The following is a 9,999-nucleotide window of genomic DNA, read 5'->3' on the forward strand; positions in this document are numbered from 1 at the left end:
ATGAAACTATCGATCCAATATACTTAAACATACAAACATAAATATAGCCTTCACCGAAATAATAATGAAGATAGCGGAAAATTAATTATGCTAATAATTCTACTTGATTAATGCAACTGCTATTGCTAAAGTTTAAGCTACATGTATGTGATCATTCTTTAATCTCTTTTTCACAGAACCAATTAGCTCGTACTAGAAATTAAAATTTTCTTCGAAAGAAAGCAAAGAGAAAGTTATGAACTCATGAACTTGTCAGTTTAAGTTTGAATAACTCACTGAATATGCCTTTATTTCAAGATCAAATTATAAATAAAAATATTTTTAATTTGTTGATACTAAAAATAATTTCAAAATATTTTAAATATAAAAATAACAAAAAAAAAATTTCATATGATAAACAACTTTTTTATTTAATAAATCCCGTGTACATTTGAGATTTTACTCAATTTTATGAGAATGTTTGGATATCTATTAGAAAAGTATATGTAAAAATAGACAAAAATTAGATTTATAATTTTTTAAAAAATATTTTTAGTTATTGACAAAAATAATTACAAAAGTATATCCAATTGGTATAAAATTATTAAATTTTAAGGATAACATTTTTTTATTATTCTAACCATATTTAAAACAAATATAAAAAAAAATCTTTAAAATTATTTTTGAAAATATATATTTAATGGTTGAGAATTTTTGTCGTATTTTAAAATATTTTAAGTATATTTTTGTTGGTAATAAATTTAAATGTATTTTTATCTGTAATTTAATAATTCAAGGATATTTTTTATAGTTTATATTTAAATAATTTTTTCCAGACAAATATTTTTAAATTAATTGAAGTACATGCATAAAATGTAAAATAATAATTTTTAATGTGTGTGTAACGGAGACTCCAAATTAAAAACTTAAAAGAGATGAGAATTTCTGAATTCTGACTACTAAGTGATAATAATTAGTTAATTGAGCTCATCTGAGTTGCATTAATATTTTTTCATAAAATAATAAAACTAGACACCAATATATGAATAAATGACTATTTGTATCTATAAAAGATGAAAACCCTGACATATATACCTATATTAAATCGAAACTAAACTTGTACTCACGCAAGATGCTCTCTGTGTGACAAAAATATTCTAAAAACAGGGTACTTTTGTCACACACAAAATATCTTACGAGGGTATAAATTTAGTTTCGATTTAGTGTAAATACAGATGTAAGTATTTTTATCTTTTATGAATAAAAATGGCCATTTATTCTAAAAATATAAAACAAAATGAACAAGAACTGAATGTGAATGACATCCTAAGATTTGACATTCCAACAGCACAAACTAACTGGTTCCTTCTTGTGCCGCTCAATCTTTTCTGTTTTTCTTTTTTTTTTTCCCATTAATTTAATTTTGAGGTTGAAAAATGAAACATAGTATATGTGAGTAGATATGATATCCTCAATAGAGAAGAAGGACAATGAAGGAGAAAAATTATATTATTAAATATAGGTAAGAAAAAGACCTATCAAGCTATGTTAGGCCCGCTATGAAAAGCAACTAGACTGTGTTACCTTTGGCTACACCTTCTTAGCTTTTTATGATCGATTTCATTACCCTTCCCATCCCCTATTATTTACTACTACTTCATATTTCATATTTGAGTGTGGTCCTTTTTCTTTTGGATCTTTCTCTTTTCTCTTATGTTCCTCAATATATAGGTCACTTAATTAATTCCATTATGATCTTCTTTCCCTTATCATTTATTCTCATTAAATTTCATTCGTAGAGAGAAAGCTAAGCATGGTAAGGTTAAATTAAATTTTGTTAGTTTATAAAGAACAAGCATTCAGAACAGGGGACCTGCTATCTATATGGATTATTTTCATATTGTATGTGTACAATTTTATAGTAGTAACATGGCAATTAAATAAAAGAAATATAGATTGGAGGAACCCTATAGTCTATAGGCAACTCTTACCACTACTACTATCTATATGTATTATGTTTTCTCATTTAATTTCAACTTCTCTTTTTGTATTTAGCACTTATTGCAATGAAGACGTTAAAACATATCGTTTTAAAAAGAGAAAATTATATACTCTTGAGTAATTTGTATTAGTAGAAGTATTGAAACCGGAAAAAGGGGTGTATTAAAAGAAGGGGGTGAGGGAGGCTCTCTAGTCTTAGTATAGTAATAGTACAAGGCTGAAGCTTTTAAGTTGGAGGCAATTCATGACAATTATTATGCCAACTATGAGTTGTGGTAATGTGCACGAAACCGAGTGAATATTGAAAATTCAACGTTATAACGTCTTTCCTCTTAAATGAAATATAATTATGGAAAGCATTCATTTCATACTGTTAAACCCTTTTAGAGCACTCAAAATTTGAAGAGATTAATTTATGTGAAAAAGTTGAAGAAATGGTAGTAGATCTTATATTCTTATTATGCCGTACATTTTGGTTTTAGATACTACACTACTTGTATAATTCTAACTTCGTTTTTAACTAAACATGTGAACTTTTAATTAGTAAATCCGCCCTCATGTGAAGGGATATTTTTTTTATATATAAATCAATATGTATAATTTAAAAAATATTTATGTTTTTATATCATTTTATATATCTCTTTTACAGTATAAATAAGATAAATGTCTCATTTACACTATATTAAACTTTTTCATGAAGAGAAAAGAAAACACATGAAATTGAGAACTCAAAACTTACCCACTTAAATATACATGAGCCTATTTATGTATAATGATGAGATAGAGTTCACACTATGACTACTTATATATATATATTCCAGTGGTTCTTTCCATTTTGCAAGTGAGATTGGTTGGATTAGCCCACTTTTCTGTAGGTTATATATTTACTTATGCAGCGTTCTTGATTGCCTCTACATCGGGCAAATTTGGTTAATGTAATTTTTTTTTGTATCCGCATCCTTTCCTTCTATGGAGAAGGTGGTTTACAGACCTCTTCTATATTCAATTTTTACTTATATTTCTACATCTAGGATCCCGTAGGCTGAGGAGCAAAAGGAGGATATATATATATATATATATATATATATCGCTTTTTAGGCTGGAACATGGATGTCAATCATACCCAGCTTGAAGTTGAGGTAGAGGAAGATTTTCGTTGTTAAAAATTTAGTGCACAAATCTATTATATTATTTTCTGTTCTAATCGATAGTATTTGATTTATTTCTGTTTTATATTTTTTCTGGCTATATGACAATTTATTTTTATGTATAACAACACAGACAAAAATAATAACATTCTTTTTCTTCCTGAATTCAATAGCGAAAGGGTAAAAATAAAAGAGATGAAAAATGTACCTGAAAGGGAGAGCTCGTAGGAAATTGTGAGAACGAACTTGAACTTCATGAAATCAAGGGGAGAGGGAGTGTTTTCGAGTTAGAGAGAGGAGCGAATTTAATTGTCTTGGTCTACGAAATAGTTGTTGTCGGCGACGGTAGTAGTGGTGCAGAGAACGGAACTGTTGGGTCTGATGAAGAGAACTATGGCAGTAGAGAGAGACAAGAATGTCACTAACATTGCCATCTCTTTGGCATTCCCATCCATACCTACATATGCTTCGCCATTGCTTCGCTTCTTACTTCCTAAATTTGTGAATCTCTTAACTACTAATTTCACATTGTCATTGTGATTCTAGTTTCTAGGTTCCTGCTGCTGCTAAATCTTTGGGTTTCAAGGTCTCATTACTAACTTGGCCATTAACTGCCTTTATTTCGCAGATCAAACATACTAATTAATCCATAATTCTTAAATTCTATCACAAATACTAATAAATCCACCATTGATGCGCAGGCGATGGCAGCATTGAAGGCGTAGCAGCAGGGACAACCTGGGAACATGGAATCTGCTATGAAGGTGAGGTTCGATTCTTTTGGATTTGGGATTAGGGTTCATGGATTTAGGGACTAATTTGAATTGATCTAATAAACTTAACATATCAGCAACAAGAGGATACACTAAACGAGTGCCATACTGACAGTTAACAAGCCATGTCAGCGAGCGTTAGTCACCTTAGCGCAAGAGATGATAGAAGGATTAACGCGACCAGGATGGTTATCTTTCTGGAACAAATTTGATTAATTTTATCTTTCAGAGACAAAAATGAAGATCGAAGTATCTTTCAAGAACAATTTTGACTATTAACTCATTTTTGTTTATACCTGAATATGAACAATATATTACATATCAATTCGATACTAATGTGTCATTAATATGTTAGTCTAAGTTGTCAAGAGTAAGTGATACTTTAACATATAATTGCCAATGTTAATTAGCATCTCCAATAATGATATTAACTTCTAAGAAAATAACTAAGGGTAAAGTATTAAATTGGTTCTCTATATTTGGGTTTAATTCTATTTTAGTCTTTAAGGTTTAAAGTGTTCTATGAATCCAAAAAAGTTTTATTTAGTTTTAATGTAGTCCCACCGTGAGGTCAAAGTTAAATAATTAACGGAATGTCCTACATGACATCAGTACAAGAACAAGGTCGATAATCTGGAGAACAAGTACAAGCTCCAGAGACACAAAATCAACTGTGGATGCATCAACATTTATTTATCATTTTTCTTACAATTTAAATAAAATATTTTCTATAGAATTAAGAAGAATGGTAAATAAATGTATTGATGCATTCACGGTTGATTTTGTGCCTTTAGAGTTTGTACTTGTTCTCTAAATTATCGAGCTTGTTCTTGTACTACTGCTATGTAAGATATTTCGTTAATTATTCAACTTTGACCTCACGGTAGCACTATATTAAAACTAAATAAAACTTTTTTGGATTCAAATAGGACACTTTAAACCTTAAGGACCAAAACAGGATTACGCCCAAACGTAAAAGACCAATTTAATACTTTACCCTATAATTAAAATATATTTAAAATATTAAAAATTAAATTAAATATTAAAATTTTTTAAAAATTATATGAAAAAAGTATTCTTTACTCAAAATACTATTATTTCTTTTTACCAAAGACAGTTATTTTGTTCCAAGAATGAGAGGAATACAAGCAGTCCAATCAGAAAGAAAGCAACAAAGAAAATGGGGGTATCCCAATAAAATCAACTAAGTGATGAATAATTAAACATAAATTTTCTTAGACAAAAAGGAAAGAGCCGAGAAGTTAGCGTTGTGAAGTGCTGCTATTTTGTCTGAAGGAGTAGAAGATCTTTGAAGCTGCCTCCAAGCTTTCCTCTAGTGTTACCTTCATTCTCTCAAACACTCAAAGATTTCTAGCAATCTAATTCTGCCAGCAGATAATAGCCGCAAAGCTGAGTTTATTCTCTTTGTCGCTCTGTTGCGCAACGTTTACCTTCAATCTCAGCTACCATTGATGGAAGTGACCGTATGGTTGAGAATGGAGGAATCTGGCTAAAGGACTTTTCTCCCAAACGCTTCTCGCCTCCGCACAAATAAGTAGACAATGATTAATTGATTCACGGTCATTGTAGCAACAGACACATTCTGGGTTTGAAGAAGCAAACTTGGCATTGAGGTTCAGCATTACTGGGAAGACTTCATAGCACACCTTCCAGAGGAACAATTGGATTTTGGGGGGATTGCAAGTTTCTAGATTTGAGACCAAAGATGGGGGTTCTGCATTATGTTTGGGCAATGGTCAATTTCAACATGGTAGAATTAGTTAGCAACCTCATAGCCTGATGCGACATCATAGCTGTTTGTCTTGTTGAGACACTATTGCAATTTATCTTCTTCACTTGCAGGTTTAATTGCGAGGATTCTGCTTGCAATTTCTGAGGGGAAAATACTGTGAATTAGAATCTGGTTCCATGACCGTGAGTTGAGCAAGAGGTCCTTCACCCAGAAAATTGAGTTACACTGCGGTTGGAAAGATTGATTCTAGTTAATGCAGAAAGGGAAAGGAGGTGGTAGCCAGGGGTCTCCAAAAACTTTAATTCCGCTCCCAGATCCTACTTTCCAGTTCAAGCCTTTCTCTACAACTCTGCGCCCTTCCAGGATACTGCGCCAGCCCTATGAAGGTCAGCTTCCAACCTCTGCAGTTAATGCATTTCCATATCTGAAATATTTTCCCTTTAACATTCTGCTCAGTAGAGAATTAGGTTGCATAGCTAGTCTCCAAAATTATTTTTCCTATAGAGCTAGGTTCTGGGCACGAAAGTCCTTCACCCCAAGGCCACCCCTTTTTTTTACTTCGTGTCATCTTGTCTTAGCTCATCTAAACTATATGCCTTTTTGTCCCCTTTTGACCCCACCAAAATTGAGAGAACATGCTATGAATTTCCGATAGTAGAGTGTCCGGAAGACGAAAACAGAAAAGTGTATCGATAAAAACAACTTCACTTACTACTCTGATGAGAACATATTTTCCTGCGTTAGATAGCATGTTACGTTTCCAGCCCATAAGATTATTTTGTACCCTTTCTTTGATTGAGTTGAAAGTAGCTTTTTTAGATTTATTAATAATAGAAGGAAGCCCCGAGTACTTATCCTGTGCACCAATATGAGTTATATTTAGCCAAGTTGCCAGGAAATTTTTTACTGTTTCAGGGGTGTTATTGCTGAAAAAAATTGATGATTTATCCATGTTAACCTTTTCCCCACTAAAGCTCTTGTAGTCAGTCAATAGGCCTAGAATGCTGTCAAAAGATTCATCTGAGGCTTTAAATAAGAGAATGGAGTCATAAGCAAAGATGAGGTGGTTGATAGTGGGGCATCGCCTACTAATTTGTAGTCCTTGAATCTGCATATTTTGTTCCGCTTTGTGTAGCAAGAAGGAAAGAACTTTTGCACAAAAAAAAAATAGATATGGAGATAGAGGATCTCCTTGGCGGATTTCTCTAGTTGGTTTAAAAAAAAACCATAGGATTGACTTTCCACAACAACGGAATAAGAAACAGTTGTGACCAATTCTAGGATCCAATTAATCCATCTAGCTCCAAAACCAAGCTTCTCCAAGATGAACCATAGAAAGTGCCATTCCACTCAATCATAAGTTTTACTCATATCTAACTTGATAGCCATTTCAGCCTGAAGACCTATCTTTTTGTTTTTTCGATAGTACATGCATTCGTGTGTAATCAATATTATCAGAGATAAGTCTTCTCTTAAGGAAGGCACTCTGATTAGGACTAATTAAGCCATTTATACAACCTTGTAGCTGGTGCACTAGGATTTTTGAAATAATTTTATAAAACACTGTAGACAAGCTAATAGGTCTCACCTAGTTCATGATATTTGCATAAGAGATTTTTGGGATGAGGCAAATATTTGTGTGGTTGAAACCTTTCAATATGCACCCTCCGCCAAAGAAGCTGTTAACTGCTTTGAACACATTACTTCCTACTATTTTTTAGAAGAATTGATAAAACTTTGCTGTCATTCCATCTTCTCCTGGAGCACTCTGGGGGTGGATGCTAAAAGCCGCTCGTTTAACCTCTTCCATAGAGACTAACCTTTGTAGCCTCTGGTTCATGGTAGCTGTAACCTTTGGCTCAAACTCAGTTAGGAAGGGTTCCGGGTCAGCCTGAAAGGAGGAAGCAAAGATGTCTCTGTAGTAATCCTCAGCCACGGATACAATGGCCGAATTAGTTGTTGTCATCTCCCCATTCCTTCCAATTAGCCTACAAATCTTATTTCTCTGGCTTCTAGTCTTGACTTTTTGGTGGAAGAAATGAGTGTTTTTATCGCCTTCCTTTAGCCATTTAACTTCAGATTTCTCCTTCCAATAACGTTCTTCTTGCAAGTAAGCCATTTCTAATCGATTCTCGAATTCTAAGATCTCCTTCTTGCCAGTTATACCTGCAGCTCTTAGCTCATCCAATTGGCCTTCAATTTCTACCATAACTTTCTTGAAATTGGATTTGCTTGAACGTTGCCATGCCACAATTTGGTGTCTACAGTATTTTAGCTTCTGGGCCAGCTTATACATGGGAGACCCTTCAATCTCAATTCTCCAAGCTTCTTGAACTATTTTTCGAACATCTTCCACTGCACACCACTTTTCTTGAAACTGAAATCTCCTTTTCGATTGTTCATTAGTTGGATTAGTTTCGAGAATAAGTGGCGTATGGTTTGATCCAGTTTCTGATAATCTCAAGACAGTTGCGTGCGGGCAGCTATCTAGCCACTGTTCATTGGCCATAAATCTGTCCAACCTCTCCATCACTAGCATTTTCGCTCTTCTTTTATTACTCCATGTAAATTGTCTACCTTGCATGCCCAAATTTGCTAACCCGTTATCCCCAATGAAGTAATTGAAATTTGAGATTGATTGGGAAGATTTAAGTCCACTGCCAACTTTTTCAGATTGGTTAGTGATGGAATTAAAGTCCACAAAAATCATCACTTTACCTCCCCAATTGTTGTATAATGGTTGTAATGTCCTCGAATTGTTGCTGCCCCACCTAATCATTACAGCTCATATGAACCCCATCAATGTCCAAGTCTCCTTTAACATAATGCTAGTCTACCATCAGAATGTTGAATGACTGTAATTTTAGTGCCTTTTTTCCAACATAATGCTAGTCCACCAGCTCTTCCTGTCGGGTCAACCAGGAAAAATTTAGAGAAACCACATGACTTTAACTTCCTTTCTACCATTCGAGATTAGTTTTTGATCTCACAAAGAAAACCAATCGTAGGGGAATGGAATTTGTTGACCCAGGTTATGGATTGTCAGGGGTCTTCCCAAATCCCGACAATTTCATTTAAGTATCTTTATGGATTTGTGGGTGCCAATTGACGGCTGGCACCCTCCACCTCAGTGTCTTGATTCTGTATTTCGTCTAGGCAGATTCTCTTCTGGCCTTCTTCCATCTCCTCCCCTTCAGATCTTTTCTTGGTTCCACTAACAGGGGTATAGTTCTCTCTCCCCTGCCTAGGCATACTCTTTAGGTGTGAACCTTTCGCAAAGATCTTCATCGGTACTGTATTTACGCTCACCGGTTGCTCAGTATTTAATTATAAATTCAGTTTTCCTAGAACAACACGGTTACCATCATACTCCATTAACCTCCACTCCTTCTCAGGAATGATTCTGCCAGTGTCTTTTACCTTGTTTTTCTTGTCCTCTACTTTATCATTTCTTCTACTGTCATTCTCTTTCATGTTGAGACTAGAAAAACTATTAATCAGCCATTTTGGGGTTGGTTTCTTTCTATTCCTCATTGATTTTGCTGTGGATCTAGCAGGAGTTTTACCATCATGAGTCCCAAATGTATCCACCATCTTTCCTATCTGATCTGCCCTCAACCATTTTCCAATTTGGTCTTGTTGCACGCATTCATCGGCTGAGTCTTTAAACAACTTGGTACATGTCTTGCCTCGTGCCTTATATGCCCACAATAAGGCTGCGTTTGTTTACAAAGACAGGACACTGGGACAGGGACATAGAGACACAAAATTGTGTTTGGCAGAGGAGACATGGACATAAACAATGTGTTCAGAGACACTGAATTAGTGTAATTAGTGTAATTTGTGTCCATCATGACAGGAAGGACACGGAGACACTAACAAGGGACACAATTTATTTTTTATTTTTTCTTTCATTATTTTTGTTAATTTTTTTTAATTATATTTTTTATTATTATATTTTTTATCTCAAATTTTTTTAATGAAAAAAATGAGAATAAATTGAATTTTTATAATTTGTTCTAGTTTATCACCAAAGAGAATACAAGAACACAATTTTGTGTCTTTGTCCATCAATGTCTTGTCCTGTCCTGTTTTCGGAAACAAACGCAACCTAAGTGAACAATTTTCCAAGGCGTTCATACCTCAGCCCTACTTCTAGTATTCTTTGATCCGGTCCAATGACTTATAGATTGTCTTTGAATTTCCTGTCGCCATTAATTTCTACCCTTGCCTTGATGATTCTTGATTCCTTCCCACTTACATTGAAGAAACCAATGTCTAGAGTCTTTCCGAGCTTTTCACTTAGTCAGTTATCCACTTTCAATGTCTTATATTTTTCTGGCAA

Source organism: Arachis ipaensis, chromosome B9, assembly GCF_059453495.1.
Source record: "Arachis ipaensis isolate K30076 ecotype BB chromosome B9, ASM5945349v1, whole genome shotgun sequence".
Lineage (NCBI taxonomy): Eukaryota > Viridiplantae > Streptophyta > Magnoliopsida > Fabales > Fabaceae > Arachis > Arachis ipaensis.